Source organism: Coregonus clupeaformis, unplaced genomic scaffold (assembly GCF_020615455.1).
Source record: "Coregonus clupeaformis isolate EN_2021a unplaced genomic scaffold, ASM2061545v1 scaf2064, whole genome shotgun sequence".
In the NCBI taxonomy this organism is placed as follows: Eukaryota; Metazoa; Chordata; class Actinopteri; order Salmoniformes; family Salmonidae; genus Coregonus; species Coregonus clupeaformis.
Window position 1 is genome coordinate 1 of NW_025535518.1, and position 15,052 is coordinate 15,052.

Below are 15,052 nucleotides of genomic sequence, written 5' to 3' on the forward strand. Positions count from 1 at the left end.
CAGTATAAAAGACATCTGTCCACAACCTCAAACAGTCACACTCCAAACTCCACTATGGCCAAGACCAAAGAGCTGTCAAAGACACCAGAAACAAAATTGTAGACCTGCACCAGGCTGGGAAGACTGAATCTGCAATAGAGTAAAGCAGCTTGGTTTGAAGAAATCAACTGCTTAGAAGCAATTATTAGGAAGTATGGAAGACATACTTTTGGGGGCGGCTAGGTAGCTCAGTGGTTAAGAGCGTTGCTGCCAGTAGGCGAAAGATCGCTGGTTCCAATCCCGACGACTAGGGTGAAAAATCTGTCGATGTGCCCACTTGGGCAAGGCGCTTAGCCTTAATTGCTTAAAGTCGCTCTGGATAAGAGCGTCTGCTAAATGACTAATATTACTATTATTATTATACAAGACCACTGATAATCTCCCTCGATCTGGGAGCTCCACGCCCAGAATCTCACCCTGTAGGGGTCAAAATGATCACAAGAACCACCAGACTAGTGAATCAACCTGCAGAGAGCTGGGACCAAAGTAACAAAGCCCTACCATCATCAATAGTAACACACTGCGCCGCCATGGGACTCCAAGTCCTGCAGTGCCAGGCGTGTCCCCCTGCTTACATAAGCCAGTACATGTCCAGGCCCGTCTGAAGTTTGCTAGAGGCATTTGGATGATCCAGAAGAGGATTGGGAGGGTGTCCTTATGGTCAGATGAAACCAAAAAATAGAACTTTTTGGTAAATACTCAACCTCAGTCGTGTTTGGAGGACAAAGAATGCTGAGTTGCATCCAAAAGAACACCATACCTACTGTGAAGCATGGGGGTGGAAACATCATGCTTTGGGGCTGTTCTCCCTGCCAAGGGACCAGGACTGACTGATCCGTGTAAAGGGAAAGAATGGGCCAATGGGGTCATGTATACCAGTGAGATTTTGAGTGAAAACCTCCTTCCATCAGCAAAGGGCATTGAAGATGAAACGTGGCTGGAGTCTTTCAGCATGACAATGATCCCAAACACCACCGCCGGAGCGCGGTGGCTCGTACAAAGCATTTCAAGGTCCTGGAGTGGCTAGCCAGTCTCCAGATCTCTCAACCCCATAGAAAATCTTTGGGGAGAGAGTTGAGAAGTCTGTGTTGATGGCGGCAGACCCCAAAACATCCCTGCTCTAGAGGAGATCTGCATGGAGGAATGGGCCAAAATACCCAGCAACAGTGTGTGAAAACCTTGTGAAGGCTTACAGAAAGCGCGTTTGACCTGTGTCATTGCCAACAAAGAGTATATAACAAAGTATTGAGAAAATTTTTATTATTGACCAAATACTTATTTTTCCACCATAATTTGCAAATAAATTCATACAAAATCCTACAATGTGATTTTCTAGATTTTTCCCTCATTTTATCTGTCATAGTTGGCGTGTACCTATGATGAAAATTACAGGCCTCTCTCTCATCTTTTTTTAAGTGGGAGAACTTGCACAATTGGTGGCCCCTGACCAAATACTTTTTCCCCCACTGTAGAGCATGGAGCTGCTTAGACAGCACAGGAGCATTCTCATTCACACACTAATACACCCAAACACACATTTGAAAAGAAAAAATATCAGCACATAGAGTATATCCAAATAGACATACAATTGAGGCACTTGCAGAGTGGTTGATTTTCATTTCTGAGAATTACATATGATTTATGCAGGTGTCATGGGATTGGTTAGTCATCTAAGATTACTAAAGCAGCGACTCAGTTCTTTGAGCTGCCTGAGGTATGGGCTGTCTGTCTTACCTCAGTAGACCTCGTGAAAGCCACCTTATCCACATCCATGTAGGGAGGCGAGTGCAGAACCAGCAGATGGACCCATACCAGGCAGGATGTTCACCACACCTGGAGGAAACCAACCTGAGAGAGAGAGAGAGAGACAAATGTACTAGACTTGTACATCCTTCACACATTTGAAACTGTGCTTAAAGTGTGGTAAGGAGGGGTGTGGTGTGCTGGTATATGTGTGTGTCGTGTGTGTTAGTGTGCCAACCTCCTTGATGAGACTGGCCACATACAGGGCAGTGAGGGTCTGCTCAGCCACCTTCCATCACCACGTGTTGCCTGTAGCCAGAGCTGGGCCCAGCTTCCCATGCCTGCCATCAGAAGAGGGAAGTTCCACTGAGGGGGAAGGAACAGAGGGAGGAGGAGAAGACAGTGAATGGTAAAGACAGACCATATCCAAACATGTGTGCTATAAACGCGTGCACAGACATAAATCCATGCATGCACTCCCAACACATTCTAAAGTCAGGCTGACACTATATTTATACAAAACAGCCTTGCAGCCCTGCCAGGTTTTGGAGGCAGGGTTTGCTTGCCTTAAATGATCCCCTATCCCTCCCTCCCTCCGCCTCCCCTCCCTCCGTCCCCTCCCCCTCTCCTCCCCTCCCTCCCTTTCCCATTGGCTGGCGGGACACCAAGCCAACACACTGAAACTGCTCTGCCAGCTCTTATTTCCTCTCCAGTCTCTTTCACCATGACAGACTGAGCAAGCACACCGGATTCTCACCACAGGCAAGAGGGGCCACAAATGCGTACGTGGTAATACACTAGTGACATGTTAGCTGGTTAAAAATACCAAATTTGAACATGAACTATTGAGAATGTTTGCTTAATATTCATCAAGGAGGTCCATCCCTAACCCCTGAACAGCTTAGGATTCATCAAGGAGGTCCATTCCTAACCCCTGAACAGCTTAGGATTCATCAAGGAGGTCCATCCCTAACCCCTGAACAGTTTAGGATTCATCAAGGAGGTCCATTCTAACCCCTGAACAGCTTAAGATTCATCAAGATCCATCATTAACCCCTGAACAGCTCCTTCACTCACTCACCGGTAGGATCTGGCCACACACACCGATGGGCTCATGGTACGGTGTGCAGAAGAAGTCTCCATCAATGGGAATGGTCTTCCCCTCCCACTTATCTGCCCAGCCTGCATAGTACCTGTGCACACATATGCACACACAGAGACAGTAAACACTTGGACTCAAGAATCCTCAAAATCTTACACCTTTCAGATACATCAAAAAGGGATATGGGGATGTCAATATTTCTCAACTGCACTAAATAAGTAATTACTACATTCTGTATTCAGTAAATACCAGGAGGACACTAGACTCCTCAGTAGGGCTACCATGTATACAGTGGGGGAAAAAAGTATTTAGTCAGCCACCAATTGTACAAAGTTCTCCCACTTAAAAAAGATGAGAGAGGCCTGTAATTTGCATCATAGGTACACGTCAACTATGACAGACAAAATGAGGGAAAAAATCCAGAAAATCACATTGTAGGATTTTTAATGAATTTATTTGCAAATTATGGTGGAAAATAAGTATTTGGTCAATAAGAAAAGTTTCTCAATACTTTGTTATATACCCTTTGTTGGCAATGACACAGGTCAGAGCGTTTTCTGTAAAGTCTTCACAAGGTTTTCACACACTGTTGCTGGTATTTTGGCCCATTCCTCCATGCAGATCTCCTCTAGAGCAGTGATGTTTTGGGGCTGTCACAAAGCAACACAGACTTTCAACTCCCTCAAAGATTTTCTATGGGGTTGAGATCTGGAGACTGGCTAGGCCACTCCAGGACCTTTGAAATGCTTCTTACGAAGCCACTCCTTTTGCCCGGGCGTAGTGTGTTTGGGATCATTGTCATGCTTGAAAGACCCAGCCACGTTTCATCTTCAATGCCCTTGCTGATGGAAGGAGGTTTTCACTCAAAATCTCCACGATACATGGCCCCATTCATTCTTTCCTTTTTACACGGATCAGTCGTCCTGGTCCCTTTGCAGAAAAACAGCCCCCAAAGAATGATGTTTCCAACCCCCATGCTTCACAGTAGGTATGGTGTTCTTTGGATGCAACTCAGCAATCTTGGTCCTCCAAACATCGACTTAGTAAGTTTACCAAAAAGTTCTATTTGGTTTCATCTGACCATATGACATTCTCCCAATCCTCTTCTGGATCATCCAAATGCACTCTAGCAAACTTCCAGACGGCGCCTGGACATGCTGGCTTAACAGGGGACACGTCTGGCACTGCAGGATTTGAGTCCCTGGCGGCTTAGTGTGTTACTGATGGTAGGCTTTGTTAGTTTGGTCCCAGCTCTCTGCAGGTCATTCACTAGGTCCCCCCGTGTGGTTCTGGGATTTTTGCTCACCGTTCTTGTGATCATTTTGACCCCACGGGGTGTGAGATCTTTGCGCGTGGAGCCCCAGATCGAGGGAGATTATCAGTGGTCTTGTATGTCTTCCATTTCTAATAATTGCTCCCACAGTTGATTTCTTCAAACCAAGCTGCTTACCTATTGCAGATTCAGTCTTCCCAGCCTGGTGCAGGTCTACAATTTTGTTTCTGGTGTCCTTTGACAGCTCTTTGGTCTTGGCCATAGTGGAGTTTGGAGTGTGACTGTTTGAGGTTGTGGACAGGTGTCTTTTATACTGATAACAAGTTCAAACAGGTGCCATTTAATACTGAGGTAACGAGTGGAGGACAGAGGAAGCTCTTAAAAAGAAGTTACAGGTCTGTGAGAGCCAGAAATCTTGCTTGTTTGTAGGTGACCAGATACTTATTTTCCACCATAATTTGCAAATAAATTCATTAAAAATCCTACAATGTGATTTTCTGGTTTTTTTTCCTCTCAATTTGTCTGTCATAGTTGACGGTACATATGATGAAAATTACAGGCCTCTCTCATCTTTTTTAAGTGGGAGAACTTGCACACAATTGGTGGCTGACTAAATACTTTTTTTCCCACTGTACATGTTTATTGTGAAAGAGAACTGCAGCAACTATAGTTTCAGATATCAAGAGTAGAAGGAAATGAGGACAATGCATCTTTGACCGTTAATCGATTTTGTTTTTCAAAGGAAACTGTAAATGAGTCTATTTACAAGCCATTGAAAGGTAAACAAGCACACCTGCAGTAATTGAGATAGTGATTGGATCCACAGTGAGTATACAGTAAGCAGTCTAGGTCATGGTGCTGGGTGCCAGCCAATCAAATAAAGGGAGCTTTGGTAGTCTGGCAGTCACATTTTTGTAAGAACTAATTCACAGTCACTCTCACCCTCTTTGCCCCTCTCTTTCACCATCATTCTGTCTCTGCCTCTCCCTACAACTTCACACACACTTACAAATGTAACAAACATTCAGCGCATATAGCATAACGCCACATCTGGCACTTAAGATTTATAACAACTCTTACATTTTGGTTTGCAGAAATAATAATAATAATAATAATAATAATGTATTACATTTGTAAAGTGCTTTTCATTATACAGAATAATCCTCAAAGTCATAAAATAAAAAACCAAATAGAATTTTAGAAGACAACTGACACAAAGAACACAGCTGACGCTACAAGGACAAGGTCACCAAGGAGCACAGCTATCAACAGAAAGCCATCCTAAGAGAAAGGTCTTTAGGCCCGTTTTAAAGGAGCCCAGCGGTCTGTGGTGCCTTCAGGTGGTCCGGGGAGGGCATTCAGAGGCTTGGGGCAGTCGAGCTGAAAGCCCCATCCTCCAAGGATAAAATGCATGCGTTCATTCCACTGCTGCTCACACACACTGCATTTATATTACTGTGACTGACCTGAGGCACTTGACCACCATGGGCACGTCCACGCTGTAGGACACGACATAGGGCTTCCCATTGTCCAGGGTCTCCAGTTCTATGGCAAAATAAGGTGAAAGTGTCAACGAGAGTTCACGATGCCTAAATAATAAAGGTTGATTGAGGACAGATAGTAGCAAAGCTGCATTCTGTATTACGTAACATTGTCAAACAAAGGTGTCATTGTACGCTGATGATTCCTGTTCTTTAAAGCCACAATTTGGATCCCTCCAACAGCCTCAGAGGATCTAGATAATTTTCTAACCTCTCTGGATTACAACCAAATTATGAACTTATTTAAGCAATAAGGCATGAGGGGTGTGGTATACTGGCCAATATACCGCGGCTAAGGGCTGTTCTTAGGCACGACGCAACACGGAGTGCCTGGATACAGCCCTTAGCCGTGTATATTGGCCATTTACACTAAACCCCCGAGGTGGCTTTATTGCTATTATAAACTGGTTACCAACGTAATTAGAGCAGTAAAAATAAAATGTTTTGTCATACCCGTGGTATACGGTCTGATATACCACAGCTGTCAGCCAATCAGCAATCAGGGTTTGAACCACCCAGTTTATTATAGCGTATTGGATCACTAAAAAATACAACCTTTACATTACCGTGCAGTTTACCAGATAAAATAGTCTGACGGTGATGTGGACATACTCGGTATTCATATCCGCGAAACGAAGAAATGATTCTCACTACAATACATTTTTTAATAGAAAGTTAGCAAAAATAGTTAAGATCTTGCTACCATGGAAAGGAAAATACCTGTCTATTTGTGGAAAAATCAACCTGATTAACTCTTTAGTCATATCTAGTTTACCTATTTGCCTTACGCTTTGCCTACACCTAAGCGACTTGTTTTTTAAATTATATGAGCAAAAAAATATTGAATTTTATTTGGAGCGGCAAGCCAGACAAAATAAAAGGGCCTATTTATATAATTAGATGTATGAATTCGGAGGGCATAAATTATTAAATATTAAAGCATTAGAACCTCTCTCTCACTAAAGGCTTCAGTCATAGAAAAGTTATACTTAAATCCGAACTGGTTCTCTAGCAGATTAGTAAGATTGTCTCACCCGATGTTCAAGAATGGCCTTTTTCCCTTTATTCAGATTACAACCTTACTCACTTTTCAGTTATTTAAAATGAAATAATCTCCAAAATATCGGCTAATTTTTAAAACATGCCATAGAAAGTTGGTTGCAATTTCAGTTTAATCCACCAGAAAAGCGACAGAACAAATAATACAACAAATATTATGGTTAAACTCAAATATACTAATTGATTTTAAAACATTATTTTGGAATAAATAAAAAAATAAAAAATCTTTGTAAATGACTTATATATACGACTCGTGGAGTTGACACACATGCAGCTGACAAAAATACATAGAAATGTCTGCTCTACCCAAAATTACAACCAACTAATTGCAGCATTACTGTGGAAACGGAAGAGACAAGTGGAAGGGGGAAAAAAGTAAGGACTTGTCTGTCGGCCCTGCATTAAAGATGACCCTGGTTAAAGAAAATTGTGATAATTAAAAAAATGATACCGGTTTCATTTAAGGACCACAAAATTGACAGCTGTGCCATATAGATTGCAAAACAGTTTGGAATAGATTTTGATGTACTGATTCCATGGCACATGGTTTATGAACTGATACACAAAACAAAGCGATAGATGGGATGGGTTAAGAGTAGCTGAAGGATGGGATTAAAAACAAACAAAAGTTAACTAAAGTGAAATATACTGTGTCCGTAAAATGTATATAGTATTGTCAAGGTCGAGGTAAGGAGTAGACCAAGGCGCAGCGTGATGAACAAACATGACTTTAATTAGTTAAAGCACGAAACAAAACAAGAAAACGACTTCGTGACGTCCACGGTATCAATGACCGAACACGGAACAAAACCCACAACCACAAAGGGAAAACATACAGTTTAAATATGGCTCCCAATCAGAGACAACCAGCCAACAGCTGACACTCGTTGCGCTCTGATTGCGGAGTCACTCAGGCAAACATAGAATACAACAAACTAGAATGAACACCAACATAGAAATACACACATAGAAATGAACACACCCCTGGCTCAACATAAGAGTCCCAGAGCCAGGGGTGTGACAGTATCCTAAAAAGGCGCGGACTAAGCGACGCGCCTCAACTAAACAAAACAGGGGGAGGGCTGGGCGGGCATACCTCCTCGGCTGGCGGTCCTGGCTCCGGCCTTGACCACCACCCTCAACACCCCCATAGTGCCCCTGGTCCAGTCTGGCCCCGCCGCGGGAGCAGGACTGGACTTAAGAGGAGCGATCCTTACCAGGCTGTGCGACTCGCACCCCTGGCTTCCTGTGCGTGAGGGAGGAACGGCCTTACCAGGCTGACCGCTACTCACCCCTGGCTTTGTGCGTGGAGGAGGAACGGGCCTTGCCAGGCTGACGACTCGCACCCCTGGCCTGGTGCGTGGAAGAGACGGGCCTTACCAGGCTGACTGACTCGCACCTGGCTTGGTGCGTGGAAGAGGATGGGCCTTGCCAGGCTGACTTCTCGAACCCCTGGCTTAGCGCAGTGGCAGGAACAGCTGCCGGACCGGGCTCGCGACGCGCACCGTGGGTTTGGTGCAGTGGCAAGAACAGGCCGGGTCGGGCTGGCGCACCGCACCGTGAGACTTGGTGCGGGTGGCAAACAGGCCGGACCCGGGCTGCGGCGCGCCACCGTAGGTTTGGTGCGAGTGGCAGGAACAGGCCGGGTCGGGCTTGCGACGCGCACCGTGGGACTTAGTGAGAAGTGGCAGAACAGGCCGAGACCGGGCTGGCGACGCGCACACGTAGGTTTGGTGCGAGTGGCGCAGGAACAGGCAGGTCGGGCTGGCGACTGCGCACGTAGACTTGGTGCGGGTGGCAGGAACAGGCCGGACGGCTGGCACTTGCGCACCGTAGGTTTGGTGCTAGTGGCGAGCGAACAGGCCGGGTCGGGCTGGCGACAGACCGTAGACTTTGGTGCGGGTGGCAGGAACAGGCCGGACTGGGCTGGCGACCGCGACGTAGACTTGGTGCGGGTGGCAGGAACAGGCCGGACCGGCTGGCGGACGCGCACCGTAGTTTTAGTGCGTGGAGCAGGGACAGGCCGGGCTGGGCTGGCGCGCACACCGAGGCTTGGTGCGTGGACAGGACAGGCCGGGCTGGGCTGGCGACCGACACCGTAGGCCCGGTGCGTGGAGCAGGGACAGCCGGGTAGGCTGGCGACGCACACCGTAGGCTTGGTGCGCTGGAGCAGGGACAGGCTGGGGCTGGGCTGGCGACGCACACCGTAGGCTTGGTGCGTGGAGCAGGGACAGGCCGAACCGGACTGTGGAGACGGATAGGAGGCCTGGAGTGAAGAGCGGCCACCACCCGTCCTGGCTGAATGCCTACCCTCCACACTCTGTGTGAGGCATCCGCACAGGACGTACAGGGCGGTGAACCCCTGGCCTGGTGGCCTTCTGGATCCGCCCCTTTTCTCCTCCGTCAGCCCGTCGTCCATGCCGTGTGCCCCCTAAAAAATTTCTGGGGTTGCCTCACGACCGTCCGACGCGAACCTGATCACGCCGTTGCTCTCTCTCCGTGTTCCTCTCCACCGTCTCACTCCATGGCCGGCCATCCATCCCGGCCAGGTCCATCTTCCCCCAAGTCCAGGACCCTTTACCGTCCAATAATTCTCCTCCCATGTCCAGGCTGCCTGCTCTGGACACGCTGCCCCTCTTTCGCCAAGGCCTTCCCAGGCGCTTCCTCCCATGGTCCACCCAAGGGCTGCCCCTGGACACGCTGGTTATACGTTGCATGGTGGGTTTTTCTGTCAAGGTCTAGGTAAGAGTAGACCAAGGCGCAGCGTGATGAACAAACATGACTTTTTTAATTAGTTAAAGCACGAAACAAAACAAGAAACGACTTCGTGACGTCCACGTATCAATGACCGAAGACGGAACAAAAACCCACAACCACAAAGGGAAAACATACAGTTTAAGATGGCTCCCAATCGAGACAACCAGCCAACAGCTGACACTCGTTGCCTCTGATTCGGGAGTCCTCAGGCAAACATAGAATACAACAAACTAGAATGAACACCAACATAGAAATACACACATAGAAATGAACACACCCCGGCTCAACATAATGAGTCCCAGAGCCAGGGTGTGACAAGTATGTATAAGCTGGAAGTAGAAGCCTAAGGTTGTTGTTGTCCATTTATTTGTTTTGTATCATGTGTTGTTGTCCATTAGGGTTTACTCCAATTATGGGAGGGGTGGTAGGGTTAGGGGAAAATAATATTATAAAATTGTATTTATTTTAATAAAAAAAGATATGGGGGATTGGAAATGATGCAGACAATTACATTGCTGGAGCCATCTCTGCAATATTAAAGCAGATCTACCCCTAAAAAAATTGCTATACCTTCCTAGAAAGAGCTAATAGATATCCAGTGTTGTCCACAGCAGCATACAGTATGTATTTAGAGGTAGGCTCTGTAACATGCTGCTAATGGATTAAACAGATGTTATACTATAACATTATCATATCAAATTGGACAGGGACTATTTTCTGATACAGGGGTGTTAATCACTTCCAGAGTCCAGTTAAACACCAGTAACCCTCACTTTAGTTGAGGTCCATTAGGAATCAAATATTTTGAAAAACAGAAGACTGTTGCACAAGCAAGACAAACCCGGAATTAATTGGCTCATCATCAAGAGTGAATCAACGATTAGTTCCATACCATTTATTGGCTTGTGCAAACGGGGAACAGAAAGAGTAGATGTTGGTCAACATAACACCACTACAAAATGTATCTAGCTACAACATTTACAGTCACATACAGTTAACGTTGAGGACAGTTGGACTGTACATAGTTCAACAGGGATTGGCCGGTCTTATAACAATTACAAGTACTGACGAGTCACTGGTGTTGGCTTGGCTCTGAACAGACTCCCTCTCACATACACACCATATCCATCATTAACATGCAGGTGGGGCCGGTTCCAGTGGACAGAATCAGTGTTATTTGGTCCCTGATGGACCTTGTACCCCTGATAAGCCAATCTGACAGTAGTTAATCAAGTACAATCTAAATACTGTCTAACAATCCTACCAGTATAAAAAAAATATGTATTCACTAACTGTAGTCGCTCTGGATAAGAGCGTCTGCTAAATGACTAAAAAATGTAAATGTACTATCTCTGATAATACCCCCCCCCCACACACACACACACACACACAAACACAGAGAGGAGAGACACACACACACAGAGACACAAAGGCACACACACACACAAACTAAGCAGGTTTGTTTTCTCTCTCCAAGAACCAATCCCTTGCGTAAGCAAAAGGAAATCTGATTTTAGCAGGGCCTCATTTACCAGGCAAAGTATGGCAGCTTCCTGTGCTGAGGCCGTTCATTATTTTATCAAAACAAGCCCAGAGAAACCCTTTCACCACAATAGCCTTTCCCCTATTACTTTCACCAAACAAGCCAAACCTGTAACATAACACCAACAAATATGCATTGTGTAGTGTCTTGGAAGAGCAGCACTAAGGAATTATTTTACACCACTTCCCCAGTGGTTTCTCAGTGTTGATCCTAGCCGTGACCCTTCGTCTCTATCTCTACCATGTGACTTCAGCGCGGGAGCTGCTCAGGTCAGCAACCTGTGGAATACAGGACTAATACACTGACTCTGCAAAATATGGTGCTGCTGTTCACAAGCCAAATAAATATATCTGAACATACTTTTTTTGAAGATAATATTTCTAGGTAAAAGGGAAAACGTTTCCACCACTGGATGCTAACATTTGTCATCAGACAAAGCACTGTGCCATTGCCACACAAGTAAACTCTAATACAATCCCAACAACTTTGCTTTCTTTGGCATGAGTGCCAGACCAGGAATGTTGTGCATCTAATTAGCCGCTCATAACACCACTTCAAGTTAATCATTTCCATTGACCAGCAGTAATGGGACTGCGTCACTGACCGCTAGGTAGGCTGTGTCCCTCTCGATTGCGTCTGCCAGCCGGCTCAGGAGCAGCCCGCGGTCCGACGCGTCCATGCGTCGCCATGGTGACCCAAACCTGAAGGCCTCCTGGCAGCCTTCACAGCCTTGTCCACATCTGCCTGGAGAGAGGGAGAGGAGAGAGGGAGAGAGGGAGGAGGAGGCCACAGAGGGAAAACAGAGGGAGACGAAAAGACAAGCAAACCAAATCAGCAATATTGGATTATATAACTTTAAAAAATAACGTATCAAGTAATTTAATTACGACAGTGTAATAACACAAATAAGATGGTCACACACCTGGCCCCTGCAAGACTGTGCTCTAATTACACCTGTTGTTAAGGTTAACCTTTTCCCTGGTTATTTTACCCTCTCGTCCTCCTACCACACCTAATTGTCATGTTTCTGCTTCCAGGCAACTTGTCACATTGTCTTAGCATGCTAAGGATGTACTGTTGTTGGAATACAGAAAAGTGAGGGGCCTGTACAAATGCTTTGAAAATGGCGTCTTCCGTCCTCCCTTTCTTGAAGCAGTCATTATGACTGCATAGGTCCAAGCTATGCAGGCTAGTGGAACCCCTGCTTTCACCTCTCCAATTATATTGGATCAGTGATTACTCCAAGGAACCAAGGATGTACGTCTTGCATTTAGACAGAACAGGGCCAGGTATCAAGGCAGTTCCAGCCACTGACCTTGTCTGCCTCAGCCACCTGACAGATGACCTCTCCTGTGGCTGGGTTGATGGTGGGGAAGGACCTCTTGCTGACCGCATCCTGCCACTCATTATTGATGAACAGCTGTAATGAGACAGAGGAGATTTGATTAGGCTCTATGTTTAGATTACAGATCTTATCACAACTGTTTGATTCAACAGACCGAAAATAAATTGGAGCCAGTATAAATACTGTATTGTACAGTTGCATCCCATTACTTACCTTCAGTTCTTATTTGTGCAGTATTGTATGATACTGTCTCTGACATAATATTACAATGGTATATAAATTCCCCCAAAACAATTTAACAGAAACGCATACATGTTGTGGCTCTCTATGTACAAGCTTGCCTTTCAACTCTAGCAAAAGTGTTATTAATACAACCCTGGAAAGTTTCTGGCTGTCTGCCACATTACAGTTTGGCATAACACCATCATAGTGTATATGTAATTCAGTTGACCTAATGTATCGGATAAGTAAGATGTGAACGCAATTGTCAAAATCTAATCAGCTACGTTCTCACAAGGTTCAATCAGGTCAAGTGTTTTAATGTTAACAAGAGTTATCAACAAGTAGGCCAAAATATATTGCAATTCTCACGTATGCCTAGTTGCCTCGCAATGAATTACACATGACAGAAATACACTAAACTGATCATTTCAGTCGTGTGCAGCAATGATAATAGCTACTCAACATGTCATTCACAGGTTGTGAATGCTTATCGCTTACCTTGTTATAATGCACTTCGGGCTGTGCGTTCGGAACGGGGGATGGCAGCCGCCGAATACTGACAATTCCGCAATGCCAGAGATTCGAGGCAAAGTTCGGGATAACACAATCCGAGCATCAGTGCTCTTCTTCAACACAAACGTGTGTCAACTAGGGAGAGAGGACAGCGGGCTTTCAAAGTACAGTACAGCGAAGTCGATCGTCATCTGTCACCCGCCCCCAAGAGCATGCGCAGTAGAGCCTTCCTTAGATTCGTTTACAAAGTGAAATAAATGTAGGCTATAGCGCCTACATCAATACCTCTCAAATTCATAAAGGGGAAAAACGTTGGTGGAAAACATAAAATTAATGAAATAAAATAAAACATAGCAAATCACACCTCAAAAACACATTTTGTTACAAGACTTCACTTCATCTTTGCAACAGCCTCCCCAACATCCAAAAGCATTTAGAAGAAACTATTCAACCAAGGTAATGGAAACATTTACTAAACAATTTTCTAAATGAGGGCACATTCTCAACACAAAAAATCATGAGCAAAAACAAGCAGACAGGTTATGCACACCCTCATTCCCAGTGGTGTAAAGTACTTTAAAGTACTACTTAAGTCGTTTTTTGCGGGGATCTGTACTTTACTTTACTGTTGATATTTTTGACAATTTTTTACTTTACTTCAATACATTCCTAAAGAAAATAATGTACTTTTTACTCCATACATTTTCGCTGACACCCAAAAGTACTCCTTACATTTTGAATGCTTAGCAGGACAGGAAAATGGTCCAATTCACACACTTATTAAGAGAACATCATCTCTACTGCCTCTGATCTGGTGGACTCATTAAACACAAATGCATCATTTGTAAATGATGCCCGACTGTAGGAGTGTGCCCTTGGCTATCCATAAATTTTAAAAACACGAACATTGAGCCATCTGGTTTGCTTAATATAAGAAATTTGAAATTATTTATACTTTTTTTTACTTTTAGTGGTTCGATCCCGGGACCACCCATACACAAAAATGTATGCACGCATGCCTGTAAATCGCTTTGGATAAAAGCGTCTGCTAAATGGCATATTATTATTATTATTATTATTATTATACTTAAGTATATTTTAGCAATTACGTTTACTTTTGTATATTTAAGTACTGTATATTTAAAACCAAAAACTTTCATACTTTTGATCAAGTAGAATTTTACTGGGTGACTTTCACTTTGACATTTTCTATTCATCTATCTTTACTTTTACTAAAGTATTACAGTTGGGTACTTTTCCTACCACTGCTCATTCCACAGAAAAAGTAGCCTATCGCCTACATCGACCATAGCCCAAAGGCCGGCAGATGGTGATATTGAGTTGTTTCATTTGACCGTCCACCACCATGCTAGAGTGGCTATAATGCCAATGAATGCTAGTCCCAGATGTTGGATATCGCGTTTAGCCAATCTGGTTGCAGCAGTCTGTTGTTTATGAAGAGCGCATTAGCCACTCTAGCATGGTGGTGGAAAAGGGTGTTTCATAAAGAAAGTATGCTTATTTTCCCTTTTTTCCCCGCCTTCTCGCCATTAAATCGAGTTAAGGAGGAAATCGACACCTTTGCAGCCTGAATGATGACTATTTAATGTGTGAAGCGGTCCACAGGGGGATACAAGTGGCTGCATGCTTTCCTCTGGATGGTAATATGAAACGACTCGATATCGCCACCTGCCGGCCTTTGGGCTATGGATGGATTAGCTGACAATGTTAGCTGACAATGTGACAAAAACAATGGGCAGGTTAGGGATGGATCAACATTTATGGAATTTATGCTTTTTCAATTTCAGTCAAGGGGAGGATTTTGTATTTTTTAAATCTAGTCCAGGGGAGGGTCATGTAATTTGTAATCGATGACATTTCAATATTTCTCAGTGTTTTAAAATTAGTTGCTTAT

At 44.6% G+C, this 15,052-nt stretch overlaps 1 pseudogene; it reads right to left on the bottom strand.

Moving 5' to 3' along the window:
* Positions 1-1,773: 1,773 nt before the first annotated feature.
* Positions 1,774-13,328, bottom strand: LOC121556066 (annotated as a pseudogene).
* Between the last annotated feature and the right edge of the window lie 1,724 nt (positions 13,329-15,052).